This window comes from Gossypium raimondii, chromosome 8 (assembly GCF_025698545.1).
Source record: "Gossypium raimondii isolate GPD5lz chromosome 8, ASM2569854v1, whole genome shotgun sequence".
NCBI lineage: Eukaryota > Viridiplantae > Streptophyta > Magnoliopsida > Malvales > Malvaceae > Gossypium > Gossypium raimondii.
In genome coordinates this window covers 31,996,421-32,014,087 of record NC_068572.1, presented here as the reverse complement: position 1 = coordinate 32,014,087, position 17,667 = coordinate 31,996,421, and the positions used below count along the sequence as shown (strand labels likewise).

Genomic DNA, 17,667 nt, shown 5'->3' with positions numbered 1-17,667 from the left:
AGTTCAAATTTTGAACTAAAGTCGTACACTATAATGAGAAAGGACTAGAAGCTTAACTTAAGTCTCAACAAACTTGAGTTCAATTTGAAATTTGATACCTTACAGAATGGGTCTGTCTTTTGGCACATTTTCTCTTTGGCCTGCTACTTGGCATGTTGTCTTGTTTATTTTTTTTCTTTAGTTTCCTGAATGCTTTTCCCATTTGTACCTTCACAAAAAATTAAGAATCTAACATGAAAAATTTATCAATCCAATATGGAATCTTGGAATCTAAAGGGTTTCACAAATAGTAAACCTTCTTCTTATAACTTGTGTTTGGTTGGTCGTTTTCTTGTTACTGTTAAGGTGAAATATGATTTAACGAGGAAAAATCTTCACAAATATATGGCATCCTATTGAAGGTATTGCAATTAAGGATGTGGGTTCAAAGTTATTTTTATTCAAATTATCCTACAAAGTGAAGATACAAAGAGTTACCGATGGAGGGTCATGGACATTCAATAATCACGTTCTTATTATACACTAGTGGAAAGCTAGTGAGGATCCCTTTTACATTCCTATCAATTTTAATCAATTTTGGGTTTTGGTCCTTGACTTACCACCTAATTGTCTGTTTGAGACAATGACACAAAACCTTAAGAATCAATCTCCTTAAAATTCATCTCAAATGTTTGTAGGGATCCAATAAGGTTTTCAATTCTATTGTATTCTTTGGCCTCCTCTATAGCAGTCACTTTGATTGCAAAATATTCAGGGAGAGACCTCAATAGCTTCCACACCAAATCAATAGTAAACTACTTCTCACCAAGAGAAAATTCTTGGTTAAAAGTTTCATATAATTTTGCATAAATATCAATGATAGATTCATCCTTAAGCATTCTAAGAGTTTCAAACATGGTTGTTAATATCTGGGATTTTAATAGTTTGATAGTGGACGCCCCTTCATGTGCAGTATCTAAGATTGTCCAAGCTTCTCAGGCAGTAATGTGTTTTTAGTTGCTTCTAAATTCCTGATATATTCATGGATGAGGCGAAACTAATTCAATTAAGGTCATTAAAAGTGCCAATTTTCAAGCATGGTCAATTATTTGGCTTGCGACACATTTTTGGAGAGGATTCACGTAATTCTAGGTTGAGATGTCTATTAAACAATCAAAGAGTTATCTCTTAGTTTCAAAACTTAATTTGAATCAACTTATTTCTGTAATACCCCTAAAATTTTTGATTTGACACATGGCGCTACACCGGTGTTGGACAAGTGAATCTATAAGAAAATTTGGAAAAACAAGTTAGAAAAATGATTATTGTGAAAATAAAGTTGATTTTGGATATAAGAATTGATGGAAAGAATTTTTTAAATGAAAATATACAAAAATTCAGAAAGAACTAAATTGCAAATTTTGAAAAGTTTAGGAACTGAAGTGGAAACTTGACCAAAATGCAAAAATTGAATTATTATTGATTATTTTTTCATGAGAAAAATGGAATTATATGTTAGTGTGGTAAAAATAATTTTTGACTAAATTGGAAAGACTGGGAAGTAATGGGATTAATTTGTAAATTTCTCAAATTTTCTGAGAGAAAGGTCACAGATGTGATTTTCCCATAAAAGGGTAATTTGGTAATTTGATAATGGCCTATCATTAAGAAGAAATTGTGCTTTGAGAAAAAAAACTGTAAAATGGTAATTTTCCCATAAAAAAGGGTAATTTGATCATTTCTCAAGTATTTTATGATGGAAATTGTAACACCCTCAATCCAACCTGAATCACCCAGAGCAGATATCAGATGTTACCACACAAACATACTTAGCATAAATTTTAACCAAACTGCTTATACTCCGTTAATAGCATATTTCATATTATTATAATAAAGGGTTCTGAAAAAAAGAAATAAGGAAAACAATTCAAAACTCTAACAAACTCTTAAAAATAATATAATACATTACAATATAGAAGTTTGTTAAAGACAAACTCTCCTTGGCGTGGGAAACTATACACCATATTCCTAAAATGTCCTCTGTATGCCTAATAACTCAACTTGTTGTTTTCCTGGCGCATTCCTAGCTTAGTCTCTCCTGGCGAATTCATTCCTACAACACTACACCAAAACAGGCTTTTAGCGGCGTTTGGATACAAAACGCCACTAAAGATCAAGCATTATCGGTGCTTTTAAAAAAACGCCACTAAAGATCGAGTATTAGCGGCGCTTTTTGGAAAACGCTGCTAAAAATGAGCATTAGCGATGTTTTCCAAAAAGCGCCGCAAAAAACCTAAGCCCACGTCTTTTTTGAGTTTTCGGGGCTTTAGTGGCGTTTTTCAGAAAGCGTCACTAATGCAAGGGGCTTTAGCGGCGTTTTTGAAAAAGCGCCACTAATGCTCAAGGCTATAGCGGCATTTTTGAAGAAGCGCCGCTAATGCTCGGGGCTTTAACGGCATTTTTCGAAAAGCGCCGCTAATGCTTGGGCCTTTAACGACGTTTTTGGAAAAGCGCCGCTAATGGCTTTAGCGGCGTTTTTGGAAAAGCGCTGCTAATGCTCGGGGCTTTAGCGACATTTTTGAAAAAGTGTCGCTAATGCTCGGGTCTTTAGCGGCGTTTTTGAATAAGCGCCACTAATGCTCTATTTTTAGCGGCGTTTTTGAAAAAGCGCCGCAAAAAATATTTTATCTGTCTATTTATTATTTAATTAGTTTATTTATATTAGTTCAAATTCAAATTATTTTTAATTTAATATTCAAAATCTTCAAAAAAAATAATGACATGTAGAAATAATTTGAAATAAAAAACATAGAAAAATATTTGTTAAAAATGGAAAAATTAAAATACTACTATTTAAAATAATTTTAAGTTTTTGGGTACATCTTGAGTGTTTTTTAATTTACATATTAAATAATTTCTTATATAATCGTAAAAGAGATAGTATTAATTTTAAAATATTGAATTAATTATCACTATAGTTTAGGGTTTTTGGTTTAGGGTATATGATTAATTTAATATTTAAGGCCGGTTTAGGAGTTAATAGTGTAAGGTTTAGTGAGTATGGATTTAGGGTTTATGGATTAGGGATTATAGTTTAAGGGTTAGGATTTAAGGTTAGGGGTTAGGGGTTAGAGGTTAGGGGTTAAGAGTTAGAGATTTAGGGTTTAGGGATTTAAGGGTTGGGTTAGGGTTTAGATTAGTTAGTTTTTTAATTTATATATTAAATATGTTCTTATATAATTGTAAAAAGATAATAATAAATTTACTATATTGAAATTAAATTATTTAAGAGATATATAATAGATAGACTTTATATGTATTAAATGGTTAATTTAGGGTTTAAGGTTAAGGTTTACTTGAGATTTGTTAAATGATAAAATTTTATACAATTAATTAATGCTTTTATATTTAAAAATATTTAATCTAAACCATTTGATATATTTAAATATTAGTTTAAATAGAATTAATAAATTAATAAGTTAAAAACAAGAATAGATTGATATGGATATATAGGTAATTATTTAATTTAATAGGACCAGATTATAAGAAATAAAAATAAAATACAAAAATAAAAATGAAATAAAAAAACTAAAATTTATAATTTTATCTAATTCTTATAAATATTACTTAAAAATTTAAGAATTATTTATTTAAAATTTATATGAAAGATACAATAATTGAATATAAAAAATATGTGAGTTTTAGCGGCGTTTTCAGCAAAAAACGCCGTTACTATATACAAACGGCGTCGTTTTGTTCAAAATAAAATAATTTTTTGTGACGTTTTTCATAAAAACGCCGCAAAAGGTAAGCAATAGCGGTGTTTGCCGCAAAAAATAATTTTAGTTTAAAAAAATCACACCATTTCCCCAAAAACAGATCAAAATCGACATCGTTTCAAGAAAAGAAAAAGGGCGCCGTACCAAATCTAGGTCAAACAACCCCCCTCTTATAGTTAAAAAGCTCTCATTTTTCAACCAAATCCAAACCCTAAACTACGCTTCTCCCAATTTTTTATTCATTTTGAGGTTTGAGCAGATTGATCAATTCCAGAGAAGTCACTCAAGGACTGGGATTCCCTTCAACTCAATGCTCTTTTTTGATGATGAGGATAGGAACATACAAGCTGTACGAACGAGTTTTCCTATCATCTCGATTTTCCTATTTTTTTTTTGTTTTTGCTCTGCTCACTTGCTCGTATTTTATGACATTCCGGCTCTTCATTTTTCTTGAAACACCCATGTCTAGCACTTGTATCCAGTACATATATGGATATGAATATGGTGGGAATTTGACCCTCCTAGATCTCTCCAAGCATATGAAAAACTTGGGAAATTTGAGCATGTGTTGGACAAATACCTGTTTAGGATATTCACATCTGAATCTGAGTAACATACTTAGTATTTCATGGAGTCGGATATTAGGATCTTACATGTTTATGCATTGTGGTTTTAAGGATCTTTTTACTTTTTCTTTGTTATGGTTATTGGTAAGGGTTGCCTTGGCATTATGCTTTGTTTCACTTAACAGTATTATCTAATGTTGGCCCTTGGTCATCGGTATCAGAAAGAAACCAAGATTGTTTTACAAATTATGCGGTGGAAACTTTTTGAAACCACATTCAGTATTATAAATTTAAAATGGTCTTATATGTATACCATCTTTGAATGTCGACTTCTACAGAATCCTATCATATGATTCTCCCAGTGATGCAGGTTAGTTATTTTTCAACCATTCTTACGAAGAATGAATGAAAGCTAATTGTTTTTATTTTTATTTATAAGTGAGGGGGTGTCCAAGATGAAACTCAGTACTTAAATGTTAATCATGACTTAATTTTAACGGATGCTCGGTTGGCTATTATTTTTTATCTTTTTAATTTCTCTTTTGTTATGTCTACTGGACTTGCAGCAGCAATGCTACTATTGTGAAACTCAGTACTTAAATTCAGTTATGGCCGGTCTAAAGGTTATGGCTTTGTAAAGTTTAGTGATGAAACTGAACAAATTCGTGCAATGACTGAAATGTATGGGATTTATTGTTCAACTAGGGCAATGCGGATTGGACCAGCTGCTAATAATAAGCCTGTCACTGATCAGCAGTATCAGAAACATAGACTCTTGTGGTTTATTTCAAGTTATACTTTATCTTGATTGCCTTATGAAGTTTGTTTGGTTGTGTATAGTTTTTATTTGCAATGATTTATGCGTGAGTGCTTTGACTTGACAAGTTGACTGCTAGTTGGTTATTGTGTTTTTGTTTATTGGTTTTAATTTTCTGAGGTGGATCTGTTACAATCTTCTTAAAATCAAGTTCTTTCAGTTATGCACTTGAAGATATGGCGGAATTTATACAAAGTCATTTCCTTCCAGTTTGCCTATGTAAACTTGGACGCTTTTAATTATATTAAAAGTTAAAACATGCAAAAACTTATATAAAACTCATGTTTTCTTAAAGCAGGACATCAAGAGGCTCTCATTTTGGGGGGCCTGGAACTGATATCAGCTGAAATGATTCCACTTTAATCCGTGGCCTCATTGTGGATTAATTCCTTTTGATGCTTGCATACATATATGCACTCCTTTGTGTTTTATTCTATTTTTGTTCTAAGATCTATTAAATCTAACTTAATTTTCACGCATTCTGTTGTGCAAGTTGGAGGTCCATGGGATTTCTGCAAAGTCCTAGATCAATGAACCAAAATAGCAAAAATTACGTATCTGGAATCGTGAAACGAAGGAATTTGAGTGAATTCGATATGTCAAAATTGGGTATTGGATTTGATGATGAGAAATCCGAAAGAAAAACATCGGAAAAGGCATTAGTTTTGTCTCAGATTAACGTTTGAAAAACAGAAATATGGATGTGCTGCTATTTGATTTCATAGAAAATAAGGAAACTACAAAAAGGCATGTTTTAGATTATTGCTCCTTTTGATTATTTATATTAGAAGAACTACATTTGTTCATTCATATGGAGGTTTTGCAGGCGCTGCTATGGCTATTATTTCATGCTTCACGGCTTGAAACTGAAATTGCAAACTTTGAATAATATGATCTTAATGGTGTAATTTTGAATTTCATTGGAAACTTTAATTTGTTAGAATTTGATCCTCTTAATTTGCAAAAATTGGAAATTTGATCCTATTTTTGGTGCATACATGCACTTGAACAGTTGGTTTTTGCTAATTTGTTTTGATCTCAGATAGTTTAAAACTCTTATTTACTTAATGGTGTAAGTCTGAATTTCATTGGAAACTTTAATTTGTTAGACTTCCATCCTCTTATTTTATAAAAATTGAAATTTTAGTCTGGTTTTGGTGAATATATGAACTTGAATTGTTAATTTGTGCTAATTTGTTGTATTTAAAATGTTATAAAATTGACAAGTTGGTCTAGTTTTTGGTAAATACATTATACATGAACTTGAACTGTTAATTTTTGCTAATTTTTGCATGTAAATTGTTGAAATGATGATTTTTATATCTCCTTACATATTAAATATTGAAATGTTCTACCAATGTTACCCAAAATAGGTTTGGGGTTTTAAAATTGAAAATTTAGTCTGCTTGTTGGTAAATGCATGAACTTGAACCATTTATTTTTGCTAATTTGTTGCTTATAAGTTGTTATAAATATTGAAAAATTAGTCTGATTTTTGGTAAATACATGAACTTGAACCATTGATTTGTGTTAATTTCTTGCATATAAATTATTGAAATGTTGATTTTGATAATTCCTTACATATTAAATATTGAAGTGTTGATATTCAAGCTAGTAATTTAACAATTGTTTGTTAGTTGCATTGAAAGACACACAATGACAATTACTAATTTGTTAAGAAAGATGTGATTACTTTGCAAAATTCAATTGTTATTATGCTATTGTTTGACGTGATGGCTTTGTTGCAGTTCTTGTATTACTATATAAGTGATTGGTAAATCTTGTGAAACCTTTTCTTTCTTTGTTCACCTCACTTTATAGCCTATTCTTTTCCCTCCTGCGTTGGATCTTTTTTTTAAAATCACATGATCTCAAATTTCAATTTCTTTTAAAATTTATTGGAAGAATAATGTGGTCTCATTTGATTGTTTCTCCTACCTGGTTCTTGCTTCTACTCGTATTTCTTTTTGGATGAATAAATTTATTTGTTTAATCCTCATCATCCTGTACAATATCATGCTTGCAAGTTTTTGCTTTCCTCCTTATTGCAGATTTACTATCTTGTTATCCCTCTGTTGTTCTCCTTGATGTGGATATTTCTTGTGAAGTACTTACATTTTGCTGTTTATTCATGCTTACAGGATAGGAGCAAATGGTTTGGAGAACTCGTAAGCACTACTCTGTCACTCCTAAACCAGTTGCTTAAATTATTTTCATAGCCTACTTTGATTGCTGTTATTTGTGGGAAAATTAGTCTACATTCTTTAAGCTGATCTTAAATTGCTTCCTACATTGTTTCAGCCTTGGGAAGAAAGTTTGCGGGATGCACACGAGTTTGGAAAACTTGTTCTGTTTTAGAACTTGGATCCAGCTTACTCTTCAGCAGAAGTGGAGATAATATTTATTATGAATCACAATTAGGTTGTGTTTGAAGCATTTTGTATTTACACGCATAAATTTCTGTTTTCTTTCACTTTTCCTCTCCCTACATATGTGGTTTGTACCTTTTATCTTTCTTATGAATAATGCATGTTTATATTGCAGGATATAGTTTGGAATGCCTTCAATGAAACTTGCAGAGCAAAGATGGTGCAACAGATTGCATTGTATTTTTTATTACCTTGCAATGTGTATAGTCATAGGCAAGTTCAACTAGTTAGTCTGTTTCTCATATGTATTATTTATTTTAGTTTTGATTCTAAATTTTTATTTTTACTTTAATATTTACGACAACTTGAGTTCTAACTTTTGGATTTTAATTGTGTTATTAATTTATTATTTTAAATTTTAAAACTAAATTCATTAATTTTTATATTTAGTTTTAAAGTTAAAATTTTCATAGAAAATTTAATTTAAATAATATTTTTATTTATCCTTGAAATTATATTTAAAGTTCAAATTCTAAAAAATAAAACATAATATAATATTTATCATAAAAATAAATATTATTTGATTAAAATAATTTTTTTAAATGTTATATTTTTAGTGGCGTTTTTGCGAGAAGCGTCGCTAAGGGTCTTGATCTATAGCGGCGTTTGTGGAAAAAGCGCCGCTAAAGGTATTGATCTATAACCACGTTTGTGGAAAAAAGCGTCGCTAAAGGTCTTAAGCTATAGCGACATTTGTGGAAAAAGCGACGCTAAAGGTCTTGATCTATAGCGGCGTTTGTGCAAAAGCGCTGCTAAAGGTCCTGATCTATAGCGGCGTTTATTTATAAAAACGTCGCAAATGACAACAACGGCATTTTTTGCGGCGCTTTCAAAAACGCCGCAAATACTTTTAACGGCGCTATAGAGGCATAAAAAAACGCCGCTAAAAACCTGTTTTGGTGTAGTGCAACAACACCTGAAACATGAACAAAAAGCTTGTAAGTTCATGCGAACTTAGTGAGTTTTATAGAAAATACCTTGAAGCCTTTCTAGATGAATTCTTCATCCTGGAGATATTGTATTTCCATTCTGTCCTTGGCAAATGCATTCATAATATCGGATATACATACTTACATGCCAACAATCATACTTAACGAATCAACTCTCACTTTGCTACTTGGCTAACTCTAGATCTTACCAGACGTTATCCATATACTCTTTTCTCTTAGAACAACGAAGGTACCTCTCAAAAAATATTTATATAGAGTCCACTTTCTATGAATTTCCTCTTCGAAAAATCTTTAACATTTGTTTTCCAGAATGGTTATTCATAGATACCAATTGATATTACATTCGGCGGACTCTCATACTGAGTTGAATATCTAACAAACTACCAATCAGATCATGTTCCAATTCAAAACCAAAACCAGCTCAAATTGATGATAAAATGTTCCGGACTTTTCAGTAGAACTCCAAACGTCTATGTTACATAACACAAGAGTGCCCAAAGTTGACAAACGACTCAGATTTCATATAATCTAGAACGAAACATGATACTTTTCATATATGGCGGATACTAGATAACTCATATTTCAACCCTACAAAGCATAGGTAACTTAAACCAATGAATACTTATACCTTTCATAACTATGATGAATACGCCCAAGTCATATACTGACAAACTACTATGGTGGATTCTCTCTTTAGAAATTCAAGTACATACTTTCTTTCAGGAACCCCATTCAACTCCAACACAAGACTAACCAAACCAAATTATTTAAAGAATTGTAGAAAATTATTAAAAGTTATAAAAATATTTAATACTTTTTTTAAGAGTCCTAAAAAATAATAAAATTACAAAAAAATGTAAATTCAAAATGAATATAGAAAAAAAATCCAATTTCATTTTGTTTCGGACAACCATTTATCCAAATTTATTCGAATGAATTTAGAATATTATAAAACTTATTAAAAATTGGGAATAACTATTAAAAAATATTAAAATTAGGGTAAACTACAAAAATAGTCACTTTTGTTTACCTCAGATTACATTTTAGTTACTTATGTTTGAAATGTTACGTTTTGGTCACTTACGTTATCGTTTTGTTACGAAGTGGTCACTCTACCGTTAAGCTCTGTTACCTCCCTAACGGAAGTCCTAAGTGGCAGTCCAAATGGGTTTTAAATGCAACTTGGATGTCCTACATGACAGTCTAAATTAAATTTATTTAATTAAAAACTTATTTTCATCCCCGCAACTAGACATCCAAGTTGGCATTTAAAACCCATTTGGACTGCCACTTAGGACTGTCGTTAGGGAGGAAACGGAGTTTAATGGTAGAGTCACCACTTCGTAACAAAACGATAACATAATTGACTAAAATATAACATTTCAAACATAAGTGACTAAAATGTAATCAGAGGCAAACAAAAGTGACTATTTTTATAGTTTACCCTTAAAATTATGAAAATCAACATGAAGATCTCTATAAACCATTTATCCATAGCTTCATGTTGTATGTACTCTTTGTACCCATAATTCTTGTAAATATTTTTTCTTGTTTTGAATAATTTTGATGAATATCCAGCTTTTAATATTTAATATTTTTCTATATTATTATAATTTTAAATAATTATTTAAATTATTTAAAATTTTATATTTTCAATAAGTTTTATAATTTTTGAACCACATTAAATTTGAATATGGACTAATACTTGTCCAAATTGATGTATGTTTATTGAGATTCATTATAGATTTACATTTTTTAGTTTATATTACATTTTAGGATTTTTAAAAATTTTAATTTTTTAAATTCTCGTAATTGTTACAACTTTTAAATAATTTTATAATATTTTGAATCATGTCTAGAATGAATGAACTTCCAAGTTCATTTGTCCATGTTTATTCTAGCTATTAGTATCAGTTAACACTGATCAACAGTTCGTCAAAAAAAGTTACCATTGATCAATGACCGGTCAACAACCATGTAACCGGGCAATGGCCACATGGGAGAAAAGCCAAACGCTAGAAGATTCTTATTGGTTGAGTGTGTCACATTTTTTTTAACATCATTAACATTTTGGACCAAAAACTATAATGGAGGAATAACTTGAGTACCAAAATGTGACAACAAAAGGTTAGGTATCAAAGTGGTAAAACAGGTAAGGTTGAGGTGCCAAATTATGACATAAGCCTTTTCTTTTTCTTTTTGGACTCAATCAGTTTTTTTCCTCTTGACTTAGTCTTATTTTTTCATTTAAATTAGGGTTGAAGAAGAGAAATAGAGAAATAAAAAAGCAAATCGAACCGAACCGCACTGTTTAGATGAAATACAAGTTAAAAAAATTCTAGTTACTCGAATCAAATCAAATTCTATTTTTATTTAATTTAAAATTAATTTTAGTTTTTATGATGTAAAATAAATTTTATATTTAAATAGTGAAAATAAATTAAAATTATATTTCAAAAAATAATATATAAGAGTTATTGATTATTTTTTATTTACTTTAATTTTTTAGCAATAATTAAAAAATTTCAAGCATTACCAAATAATTTTCAAAAACCATAAAACAAAGATTTTTTTTGAAAAATAAGTCTAAAACCTAAATGTCAAAATAGTATGAAAACCGAGAATTAAAGAAAAATGACTAAATCGTAAAAGTCGTAAAACTTAATCGTAAAAGGACTAAATCATAAAATTTATAAAAGTTAATCGTTATTGATTAAAATTGGTTAAATAAGCATATTTAAAGGGCTTTATATGATAATTTAACCATAATTATATCGTAGTGGACGGTTTTGGTGTAGAAATAATTTAATTATATGTTAATCTTATATTAAAATGTTAAATAATAAGTGAAATAAAAGAAAAACATGACATTTTGTAAGCCATCTTCTTCCTTCTTCAAATCAACACCTGAAAGCATCATTAGAAACCTTTAAGAGGTTCGGTCAAGCTATTTCTTTGCATGTAAGTCAATTTTATCTCGTTTTTAGTGATTTTTATGTTTTTGAGATCATTGCAGCGTAATCTAACTAACCTAGGGACTAATTCATAAAATGTTAAATATTTTGATTTATTCCATTGATGAAATTATGATTTTTTGAAGTTTCATGATAGATTTTAAGCTTGATAGTTAAATAGGAATAGGACTATTTTGTTAAGTTATTTTGGTTAATTTTAAGTTTAGGGACTAAATTCATAAAATTATAAATTTAACATGAAATTCTTGTAAAATTTTAATAATTATAGGTTGTATAAGTATAAGTAAAAATTTGGCTAGCTTGGTTTTAGGCTTAATTGTGATAATTGTATAAGTTTCGGGATTAGGGACTAAATTGAATAAAAGGTAAAAATTTAGGGTAAAAGTGTAAAATGTTGATAAAGGGTTAATTACATGAATTTTAAAATTTTAAGATATTTGAATTGGTTAATTGAGCTAAATTATTATATATAGATCAAGAAACGGATCAATCGGTTGATAATCGCGGAAAATGAAAAGTTATCGAGTAGTCATCGTCGATGTGTCGGCAGCTATTACGTTTTGGTAAGTTCGTATTAGGTTTATTATGTTTATAATGATTTGAATTTAATTATATATGTGTTTATGTATATATATACATTATAGTTAACATGATTATTTGAGGTAAGACATGAGATTGGAAATGAATGATTGATTTGTAAAGCATGTTAAATGAGTATGTGTGAATAGAATGGTATATCTATCATATGAAATGTATATGAGTAGATTTATCATGATATAATAGTATAATGATGAAAAGGTTATAGAATACAAGGTTTATCATGTATATGAATAGATAGGATACAAATGACATGTCAATAGGATTTATATTAAGAAGATACTATGTACTGGTGTTGGCTATGTGCCATTTATATTTAGTAGGTACTATGAACTGATGTTGTAGTAGCAGACACTTCGTTTCGGTGTTATATTTAGCAAGTACTATGAACCGATGATGGATACTATACCGATGGCTTGAGATCATGCATGTGTTGCAGATTCTCTGAAGCTTGTATGAGCAGTATTGTGTATCGGTTAATGTCCTTTTGTCAGCTTGTGTGAGCATTACCCTTTTGTGTATCTGAAGTCAAATTACTATTGTTCTCAGGGCAAAACAGTTAATTATTGAAATGGAAACAAAATGAGATGATATGATGAATTATGTTATGTTGAGTATAGCTTGATATATGAATTTTGGCATGTTATGTTTTGATGATTTGATTTATCTAGGTTAAACCATTTGACATGGTAGAAATTATGGATCAAGACAAAGGATTGTAATTTCTATGTTATGTATGAATAGTAAACTCAAATTGAAAAGTATGTAATGTTTTGTTTTACAAACTTACTAAGTTTTACGTAAGCTTACTTTAGTTGGTTTTCTTCTTTGTAGATTGCCGAACTCTTTCCATCGATTAGAACATTGTTGGAGACCACACTATCCAACAACTCTTTTGGTAGCTATTTGTTTATTTCGGCCCAGTTATAGGTGGCATGTATATAGGGTTTTGGCTATGTAAAATTTAAGTACCAGGGTTATATTTTTTGTCATTTGAAGTTTATATAATGAGTGTTGAGCTAAGTTCTAATTAGTATTTTGGTTGGTTATGGTGTGTGATGCTAAATACATGTTTTGGTATCTAAATGCATTTTGAATGGTTCTTTTGGTATAAATGTTTAGGTAACCAGGTAAACCATGGTTGATAATATGTTAGCAGTGTGAATAATGGTGTAATGTGTTTAATTTGGTATTAAGTTCAAGGAATGAATGGTATGGATTGATAATGGTTGATGTTTGAATTGTGGTGCCAATGAGGGCACATTGGTTAGGCGCTTAGGTTGAATGTTATTTGATATATTTTGACATGTTTGGATGTATTTTAAATAGGTTTAAGGGATGGATACAATATGGTTTGTGGCCTAAGTGTTTTGGTTTGAAATTGCTTGTCTTTTAAGGTACTTTTAGGTGCACACGGCTTGTGACATAGTCAGCCACACGATCATGTACCACACATGGTTGTATGACACGACCATGTTGCCTATTTAATTTTAGTGTATGTTTGTTCACACAATCACAGTGAGTTACATGGCATGGCAACATAACTGTGTGACCCTGAGTTAGACGGGCAAAGTTTGTTACACGATTTGGCCACACATCCATGTTCTTGAGCCACAAGGGCTGAGCTTTGCCACACGGTTTAGCTACACGACTGTGTGACCCCTATTCCACTTTTTACCTAAATTTTTGTAAAATTTTCAATTTAGTCTAGAATTGTTTCCGGTTTGTTTTAAATGCTCTGTAAGCTTGATTTAGGTCCAGATAATATTGAATGACATGGAAATGGTTGTAATTGAATTATGAAATGAATTATTTGATTATTTATGACTGGTTAGTGAATAAAGTTAATGTTTTACAATTGTAATACCTTATAGCTCGAGTCGGGCGACTGGACTGTGTATAGGGTGTTACACATGTGATACTCACCTAGACTACTGATACCTTATAGTAATTGGAAAAAAAAAGGTGGAGAGAGCCTCTATGAAATTGGGTTTTCTTGCGTCTAGAGAGAGAAAGTTAAAGCTTGAGGGAGAAAGCTTCATCATTAAGAAATGGTGATTTCCATCTTTCCTAACTAGTTATTTGAATTTGGATGTTGAATAAAAGCTTAGAAAGCTTGGATATCAATTTTGATATACTTTTGTATGTATGAAAAATGAGGAAATGTTGAAAATTGAATGTTGAGTATTTATGCATCCAAAAGTAACATTGAATAATCTTGCTCTCTCTATACTAATATGTTTATAAATTAATGAGTTTGTGTGTAAATATGAAAATAGCTATATAATAATTGTGTATAAATTTTTCGCACAAATATGTTAAAATAAATTGTTGATGATTGTGGGAAAAGTATTTAGTTGAGAAATGTTTTAGGAATCTAATATTGTGATATGAAAATTGGTTGCCATGGATGACTTCAAAAGTCACTTGGAAAGCATGAAAATTAGTCAATTAAAATATTAATATGTAAAATTTTGTAAATATGACTTGATGGTGAAATCATGTGATTTAATTGCCAACCTTGTAAGTTATTGATAGAATCAACATATTTTTAAATATGGTCTAAAATGTGGAAACATAAGTATATTTGTGAAATTTGGAAAATTTGATTTCACTTAAGACTTAAGACGATTTTGTGGAAAATTGAATATGTACTAGGTACTTGGTGTGCCAATTTGTGTGTCTAGACAAGAATAGTCTAAACAATCTTTAAACCATATAACTCTGATTATGTTTTGTTTGAGAAATTAAATATACTAATAGCCTTAAATAAATTATTCTATTTTTTAATTTGAGTGCCCTAGTAAACTTAGTGAAATAGTTAGGTATGATTGACATGCCAATAGGGATTTATGTGAACTTGAAGTTCTGTACTAGAATTTTGTATTAGAGTTTAGTAGCCTTCGAGCTTAACGCTTCATTCCTCTCTAGTTGTGTTGGATAGATACACTTGTGTTCACTTTGGTTGTATTAGATGGATGCACTTATGTGCAATTTTTTTGTGCTGGGAGGAATGTGATATGGTACCAAGCACTTTTGTGCTTCTTAGTTGTGTTGGATGGATCCTGAGTATCTGAGTCATATTTTACTAGAGTTTACTAATGAAGAAATTAATTTAAAATCTTAATAATGAAATTTGCAAGAAAATATGAATTTTTATATGGTCCAACATGGCATGAATTAATATTTAAAAGCTTGTAAGTTGAAAGAAAATGAATTCGTGAATATTTGATTAAGAAATGTTATAAGGTACCAAGATTCAACTATAAGTGGCATGATTGAAATGTGAGATAAGCCAAACATGTTAAGTAATTTCTTGAAAATATCAAATTCAAATTATAAGCCATATGATTTAGTTGGAGAGCAAAATTTATGAATATTTATGCCTTAAATAAAAAAAGGGGTAATAAGATATATGATTTACATAAGTATCTAAGGGCCGACAGTTGAGCTTTAATGAAAGTATATTGACAGGTTATGGCTTAAGGGAGTAAATTTTGATTCAAATGTCATATGAACCACAAATAGAAAATCTTAATGGGAATTTCCTTAATGTAAATCATAAAATGAGAAGTTGAGCCCTTATAATTCGGTCATAAGAAATGAATTTGTTTGATCTATTAAAGTGTGGAATGGGTAAACCTTCTAATGAATTTAGTCTAAGGGGCTCAACATTAATAAAAAAAATAGGATGAGTTAGATTATCCTTTAGTACTTACTTAGCTTTTCAATCTCACTCGTTAGTAGTTTAAATGCGTATGTAAAACCCCTCACCCAACCCAATCATCGGGTTCGGGTCCGAGCTACAGGATGCTACAGTTATTACCCAAGCAACTACCATCAAATAAACCATAAATAAATCATTCAAGCATACATTCGTACTGTAAACACCTTGACATCATGATATATAATTAAATTTGAGCCTTAATCAAGCTTACAAAAGCTCTTTTGTTGACCCAAGCACGAAATAACACCAAATTGCAAAGTTTCAAAATTTCAAGGGCAACGTTGTGACGCCACTTCCTCTACGCCATGATGTCACCAAACAATTTTTTATATTATGACCTCAGGCCACCCGACGTAGCAATGTGACTCACTATCGGTCGACATTGCGATGAGGAAGATTGCCTGTCGGGATGTGGACTCTATTTTTTGTATAATTTAGGCCATTTGATATCTATTGCATGGTTACCTCACAATTGCACATTTGGTGCATATTTGCCTAACTTTTCCTGCACAAAAATGTTCGAGATGCATACTAAAACATCACTTTTAACAATTTCCAATCAACCAATCTAATATACTTCAATCTGGCATCAACACATATCAATTGAACTTGTTAAATTTCAACCTATTCGACCATTCACTTAGTCATTCAATGCCATCTCCTTAATTATGTCAATTCATACTCAAACATGCCATTTTAAGTGCCATTCACATTTCTCAACATGTTACCAAAAACATACATATGTAGTTAGGCTTTAACCTTATAACAACCTGTTTTTTAGTGGTGTCGAAATAGTGGTTTTGGGTCCACAAATTCGATGAGTGAGTTTGTATAATTAGAACTTAAATTATATGAGTCAATAATAATTTTTATATTGAATTTTGATTTGATGAATTTTAATTAAATGAATTAATGGTTAGTATAAGTGGTTCAGTCCAAAGTCAAGTGGTTATTGAAAACTAGGCATTAGGACCTCGTTTTCGTAATTTAAGGCTGTAAATATTTTTATTAAATATTTACAAGTTCGTATTATAGGTGAATTGAAGTTTGGTCCGGTAATTTTCATGATGGATTGCTTAATTTAGGTAAAAGGATTAAATTGTAAAAAGGTAAAAATTAATTGCTAGATTTAAAATAGTAAAGGGACCAAAATGGTGATTAAACCATGATCAAGAAGTCCAAGTGGCGGTGGATGTCAATCATTCCACTAACTTAAAATATTAAAGGGGCCAAAATGGTGATTAAACCATGGTCAAGAAGTCCAAGAAGCGGTGGATGTCAATCATTCCAGAACTTTTGGGTTATTTATTCATTTAGTCTTAATTAGTTTAAGGCTAAATTGTAAATAAGTTTGTTTAATTGGAATTTAATATAATTGAAGGACCAATTGTGTAATTGGACCCTCCTTAAATGGCCTAATAATAGAAATGATGTGCAATTCTCTAGATTATGGTAAATTGCAATTAGTATGACAGGCTAAGGCCATGTGAAACTAGATAACATGGTTGTGTATGCAAACCGTATCACAAATTGAAGTCGTTTATAATAGGGTCACACGACCATATCGCAAAGCCGTGTAACAAACTGAGACCAAGTGGACCTAAATGTAAAATCTTGCAAACATTCACACGGTCGTGTGAGAAACTATGACTGTGTTTAACCAAAACCACCCAAATAATACAAAGCACACGGTCATATCACTTGCCCGTGTGTGACAGACGGTTGTGTGTTAGACTGTTTACAACATAAAAGACCACCTAAGGTATAGCATAAACCAACCTTTCAAAATTGACCTATAATTCATTTCAAAACCAACTAGACATGCCCAAAACATGTGTAAATCTATAC

General features: G+C 30.5%; 1 long non-coding RNA gene across 1 annotated transcript; it reads left to right on the top strand.

Moving 5' to 3' along the window:
* The first annotated feature begins 3,962 nt into the window (after nucleotides 1-3,962).
* Nucleotides 3,963-7,886, top strand: LOC128043101 (uncharacterized). The gene is made up of 4 exons (XR_008198812.1): nucleotides 3,963-4,107; nucleotides 7,283-7,309; nucleotides 7,443-7,562; nucleotides 7,686-7,886. It is a non-coding gene; the product is annotated as an uncharacterized LOC128043101 (long non-coding RNA).
* Nucleotides 7,887-17,667: the final 9,781 nt, after the last annotated feature.